Source organism: Engraulis encrasicolus, chromosome 14 (assembly GCF_034702125.1).
Source record: "Engraulis encrasicolus isolate BLACKSEA-1 chromosome 14, IST_EnEncr_1.0, whole genome shotgun sequence".
Classification (NCBI taxonomy): Eukaryota; Metazoa; Chordata; class Actinopteri; order Clupeiformes; family Engraulidae; genus Engraulis; species Engraulis encrasicolus.
The window spans coordinates 52,711,082-52,717,946 of record NC_085870.1 but is presented as its reverse complement, the minus strand read 5'-3'; the positions used below and the strand labels follow the sequence as shown (position 1 = coordinate 52,717,946).

The 6,865-nt window shown below is 42.5% G+C and overlaps 1 long non-coding RNA gene across 1 annotated transcript; it reads right to left on the bottom strand.

Moving 5' to 3' along the window:
• Positions 1-1,033: 1,033 nt before the first annotated feature.
• On the bottom strand, positions 1,034-2,212 carry LOC134463417 (uncharacterized). Its single transcript, XR_010037753.1, has 3 exons — positions 1,936-2,212; positions 1,776-1,846; positions 1,034-1,689 (listed from the first exon to the last, which is right to left on the bottom strand). It is a non-coding gene; the product is annotated as an uncharacterized LOC134463417 (long non-coding RNA).
• Positions 2,213-6,865: the final 4,653 nt, after the last annotated feature.

Sequence of the window (6,865 nt, the reverse complement as noted above, 5' to 3'; positions counted from 1 at the left end):
TAGAAGTCCATTCTTTTTGACAATAATAGAGCATTGCACATCCTGTGCTACAGTGAAAATGGACCATCCAACTTGTGTTAGTGCTAGCTTCAAAAGTCAGCCTCCATGATGACATGCGGGTGCAGGCCTAGTGCATTGGTTAAGATGTTCTCTCTCATCTGTAGAGTTAAATACAGTGCTGAATGGTATAAATGGGTTTTAAACAGCATGAAAAGCCACTCATGCATTATATTTTGAAGGGAGATCTTCGATTACTGCCACATAGTAAGGTCAAATTGCATTCTCTACTATGTTTTAACAGTTTGGCTCCATCATAAGGACCAGCAGGTGATAAAATTGTGGGCTTTTAGTCAAGACCTGTCACACTGTAAGCACTACAGAAAGGAAAACATTGCAAAACATGACAAGGAATACACCCACCATTTAAGCTGGTGAAATCATGTCCAAGATAGGAATTAACACTGGTTTTTTTTATATAAAATCATCTCATCTGTTAATGTATTTAACTGTTAAGTGTTGTCTTTTGTTTTGTTTTTAGTCTTCCTCGACATTTGCTGCCATTTATTGTCCCCGTCCCAACTCTTTTGAGACGTGTTGGATTTATCAAATTAGAAATGAGTACATATGTCCCCCAAAACAATATTTTTTCTCGGTTTTAACTGTTGTCTTTTCACTATTCTCCATCTAATGAATAGACTGAATGTTTTGAAAATGATAGCATTTTGATTTTATTCACTGTTTACCAAACGTCCCAACTTCACCGGAGTTGGGGTTTGTATGTTGAGGGTTTTATGCTAAATTACTTTGTGCACCTACGAAATATAATTTAGGTTAATTCGAAAACGTGCTTAATATAATATAATATAATATGCCTCTGTAGTAAGGTGGACCGAATGATGACAATTAACCCAGAAATTAATTATATTTGCATGGAATTGCACGACTACGCCACTGGGGGAATTTCGCCACCCAGAAATATTGAATAGCAACCAAAGCACAACAGGTTCGTTAAAAGGCAGAGACAGAATGCAGGGTAACAGTTAATTATCTTATTTTATTATTTTCCGTTCTTATAAATATGTCCGATGTATAAAAGGGTTCAAGTGCAACAAACAATGTTTCGGATGTTGTATACACGAATGGAATACACAGATCAAGGAAATCAAACAAATTAATAAAACAACCGGTTCCCACAATCACTGATGCGTTATCCCAGATTACCACAGAATGTCCATACCCCGTGAGCCTCTAATAAAATACAAAAGCACCGTAACCACCCCCGAAATACACAGCACACAGTAGTTATAATTAGGGGAGCACAAAATCAACCCACTCTGTTGAGACTGCAACAAATTCAAACTACGGCACCAAGAGGGCACCTTGCACTACGACACTGCAACCAGGAAGCTAGAGGAGCCAGGTTATCTGGGCAATGGGAGGAGACTTGGCATCAGTGTGGTAAAACACATAATCAGAAAATAACAAACAAAAACGGATAACAAAAGTACAATGAACAGGTAATGTACTCATTCAAGAGCACCATCAGTATAAAAATAGCACCAGACACGCACTCACGCAGCCACTTCCACACGTTACGCACACACCAGCACTCGGCACATGTAATTAACCCAACACTAAACAGCAGCCCGCCGCGTCTAACAGCTACATCGACGAAGAGGGGGCCAACACCTGCACACATAGAAAGTGACAGAACACATGACTAAGACAATGCACGGCAGAGGTAGAGATCAAATGGAGAATTGAGTGTTACCTACCCCGACCGATGAGACACACATGCACTCCCAACCGCGGCAGGGGAAAACCGCAACAACATTCAGTCCTTCACCTATTAAGACACCAAGTAAGAAACGTAGGTCTACACATGCATATAATATAGACCAAAGTCTGACATGGTGACAACACAAGGCTACATACCAGGGCACCCTACGCGAGTGGATCAAGCCAGCAATTAGCTGGAGACTTCGTCAGTCTTAACTCTTAGCGCCACGAGAAACCACTCTCGATACTTCACATGAACAGCATATTTTCAGTGAAGCTCGGGCTCCCAAGAAGACACATAATACCAGGCAAACCTGCCACAAACACGCCATCCACTCTGCAATAGCCTGTGCTCTCTTTTTAAAGAGATTTCTGCACTGGCAATTGGTGCGTAAACGTCACCTGACGCGCTAACGCACCAGCAGACACCTGCGGTGCGTTAAAGGCGCACAACCACATATCCAACATGCTACAATTCCCCGGCTATTTTTGTCGTCGTCCCGACGACACACTACCAGAACCACAACCAGAGGTCCTCTGGTGATCAATGGGTTAGACCCAACTTCCCAATCACAGGATCACACCGAATCGCGCGCGCACACGCAAACACCGGCGCACATACACACTGGCACACACGCACGCACACGCGCACAGACACACACACCCACCCACACACACACACACACACGAAATCATACCAATCAAATTACACAGTACCATCATGCATACGCACACGCATACATATACACATTGCAAGAGAACATGACATGGTGATAAACTTGGATGGTTTGGCACGGGCGGCGAGACATTCGGATCCGGCAACGCTCCGCCAGAGCTGGGGCTCCTCAGCCCCGCAGACGACAGGCCTGCAGCCGGTCGACGAGGAGAGGTTCGTCCTTTAACCCCCGACTGAGCTGTCGGGGATCGCTGCGCACGGGCTGGTACCCGTTCCTCATCACAGTCCCGCGCCATATGTCCGGGCCGTTGGCACCGCCAACAGATGATTGGACCAGCGCGCTGACTTGGTGGAGGTTGCTGCAGCGAGTCTACCCATAGGGAAAGCAGGTCTAGTTGTTCTTGTTGCCGTGCTGCCATGCGCTTCAACTCCGACCATTCCTCAGCATCGTTCTCCATGTTAGAGACTGCAAGGGCCACCACGCTTTGCTCTCTTCCAGGAAACGATCGTTATGGCCAGTGGGTCGCTCCTGGGACGGGCTGCTGTTTAGTTTCTGCCGAGTAATTTCGCTCACACATTCACACAAGGCACAATTCACACCAGCTCATGTACACACACCACAAGACGGGAAACAATCAGTACAAATAAACCTGAAACCCAACACATCTGTCTCTGTTAAGTCCTTCTCCTGCCGACACAAGTCAGGTGTAGTAAGGTGGACCGCATGATGGCAATTAACCCAGAAATGAATTACTATATTATATTTGCATGGAATTGCACGACTACGCCACTGGGGGAATTTCGCCACCCAGAAATATTGAATAGCAACCAAAGCACAACAGGTTCGTTAAAAGGCAGAGACAGAATGCAGGGTAACAGTTAATCATCTTATTTTATTATTTTCCGTTCTTATAAATATGTCCGATGTATAAAAGGGTTCAAGTGCAACAAACAATGTTTCGGATGTTGTATACACGAATGGAATACACAGATCAAGGAAATCAAACAAATTAATAAAACAACCGGTTCCCACAATCACTGATGCGTTATCCCAGATTACCACAGAATGTCCATACCCCGTGAGCCTCTAATAAAATACAAAAGCACCGTAACCACCCCCGAAATACACAGCACACAGTAGTTATAATTAGGGGAGCACAAAATCAACCCACTCTGTTGAGACTGCAACAAATTCAAACTACGGCACCAAGAGGGCACCTTGCACTACGACACTGCAACCAGGAAGCTAGAGGAGCCAGGTTATCTGGGCAATGGGAGGAGACTTGGCATCAGTGTGGTAAAACACATAATCAGAAAATAACAAACAAAAACGGATAACAAAAGTACAATGAACAGGTAATGTACTCATTCAAGAGCACCATCAGTATACAAATAGCACCAGACACGCACTCACGCAGCCACTTCCACACGTTACGCACACACCAGCACTCGGCACATGTAATTAACCCAACACTAAACAGCAGCCCGCCGCGTCTAACAGCTACATCGACGAAGAGGGGGCCAACACCTGCACACATAGAAAGTGACAGAACACATGACTAAGACAATGCACGGCAGAGGTAGAGATCAAATGGAGAATTGAGTGTTACCTACCCCGACCGATGAGACACACATACACTCCCAACCGCGGCAGGGGATAACCGCGACAACATTCAGTCCTTCACCTATTAAGACACCAAGTAAGAAACGAAGGCCTACACATGCATATAATATAGACCAAAATCTAACATGGTGACAACACAAGGCTACATACCAGGGCACCCTACGCGAGTGGATCAAGCCAGCAATTAGCTGGAGACTTCGTCAGTCTTAACTCTTAGCGCCACGAGAAACCACTCTCGATACTTCACATGAACAGCATATTTTCAGTGAAGCTCGGGCTCCCAAGAAGACACATAATACCAGGCAAACCTGCCACAAACACGCCATCCACTCTGCAATAGCCTGTGCTCTCTTTTTAAAGAGATTTCTGCACTGGCAATTGGTGCGTAAACGTCACCTGACGCGGCAACGCACCAGCAGACTGCTGCTGTGCGTTAAAGGTGCACAACCACACATCCAATATGCTACACCTCGTTTGCAATACGGGACCCTCTGGACTCAAAACAACTGCTGCAATCTTCAGTTCTTGTCAAGATCTTGTCAAGATTAAGTTGCATCGAGGTAGGCTATTATGATGTGCAATAGGCCTATGCTGAGAGCCTCCACTGCATTTGGCAAAAAATATAGATAAACAGTCAGTCTGCTTCGCCTCAATAATGGGAGCAACTACTTGGCCAAATCACTGATTTTGATACGACATTCCAGGATTTTGGTACAGTTGAGGGGTGGTCACTTCTGAAAATTTGATCTTCAATTTGATCATTTTTTGTCATATATTTATTAACTACAGGTAGGCCTAATATACTATCAAAAAGTTTGATTCATCAAGCTCAGGTATCGAATCATTTTTTTTATTAGTTGCTTAAGTTGGTATGCAATATATTTGGTGCAACCCTGTTACCAATACTTAAAATCCTGTAAAAACTATATGTTAAAATATATTTTTTTCAAATCTTTTGCCAGCATGTAAAGAAAGACATTTACAATTGAATTATCAATTTGATTTCGGGTAATTACTGGTTTCCTTACATTTTATTGACTTTCAAAGTCTTTCTTGACTGAAATCTTAAATTTGCATGTGTTGTGGTTCTATTTTTATTAAAGTTTTAAGTTTAAGTTTAAGTTTTATTTTTATTTGTTGAACTGTACATAGAATGAATGTTTCAAACAATTTAAAGGGCAGTGACATTTGCAGAAAAAGGAGATTTTACAACATTATTTTAGATAAAAATGTTACAGAAAGTTGAGGTTGAGTAACAGGGTTGCAGAGGTTGAATGAAAATCTGTAAAACCCATGCCATGAATATAAGCCCATTACACAGGATTACTGAAATACTTCCATGAAAATACAACTTCCATGAAGACACAACAAGTAGAAATGTGATTCATCAATGTAGTAAAAATACAACAGTAACAGGGTTGCGAGGAACAGGGTTGCAAATCTAAGTTGTGGTTTACCCCAGGAACAGATGCTAACTGTAAAATTAAGCAAGTGTACAAGATCAAGGACAACAATGGTTATATAAATATATAAAGTAAATTTTGACTCTACTCAATGTTAGTCTTACAATATGAGTAACAGGGTTGCGTTCACTGAGTGACGCACACAACTTGGACAAACATATTTGGGGGAAAAAACCTTAAAAACTGTTAGAGAACTCACCCTTGGTCTTGCCATGTGGGCAGAAAATGTCCTTGTAATTAAACTTCCTTTGTGCCAGTAGGCAAATGTTTTTAACTCTTTCCCTGCCAGGCAAAATTCCCTATGGTAACAGGGTTGTGCGCATGTTGTGGGACACAACTTAAAAGCATAAAAACTGTAACATGCAATACAATGTAGACCAAAGAAGTGATTTACATAAGTAAAGGAGATGCATTTCAACAAAATACAAGAGGAAGTAATTTATTTAGGGCTTATTTTAATTGCTAAATTTGGCAAAGGAGTTGGTCACCCAATGTGTGGGACAAGAGAAAACGGCCATTTTTTTGGGTGTTCCAAAGATATTTGGTCTTTTGAATAATTTTTAAGGAGCTTATTTTTCATCCAAACTTTACAGTTTGTCTAATAACAAGTACATTGGTCACACAAAAAAAATAGTCATTTAGATATTTTGAAAATGTACATTTGAAATGTAAGTGGTGGGACAGGAAATGTACCAATATCCTGGAATGTTGGTGTACTTCAACTGAAAACATGTACTACCTGTTACATTATGTTTTGTTCCTAACTGTACATAATGGAAGATTAAAGCAGTTCTTCTTGCTTACTTGAACGTCTTTATTGGTTACTCTATCAGCTTGTTACAGGTTACAGCTCGGTGACCTTTTTAATAGAACTGTGTCACACTCCAAGGGGTCCCTTAACGCAATGCTCATTAATAAACAATCATATTGCACTAGGCCCTACCTATCCTCTGCACGTGGGTCAGCCAGAGATGGTTGTTAGAAAATATCTCTGGGTCAGCTGTCATTCTGAATGACTTAAGGCGCAAGTACAGCCCTCCCGGACGAGACGGCGTGAAACTAGTGAATTTTCTAGCCAGAATGCATTGAAATGGCGAAGTGCGCATGCGCGCTGCCCAGCAAAAGCAGCACTGCACTATCAGGAACGCGGCCATCGATCGTGATGGCACAGTGCTGCTTTTGCTGAGCAGGGCGCATGCGCACTTTACCATTTTGATGCATTCTGGTTAGAATTTTCTAACCAGAATGCATCATGTTGCATTGCGCATGCGTTCTGCGTGATTGGCACAGGACTGCTTCATCACGAACGAGCCTTGGCCTCGT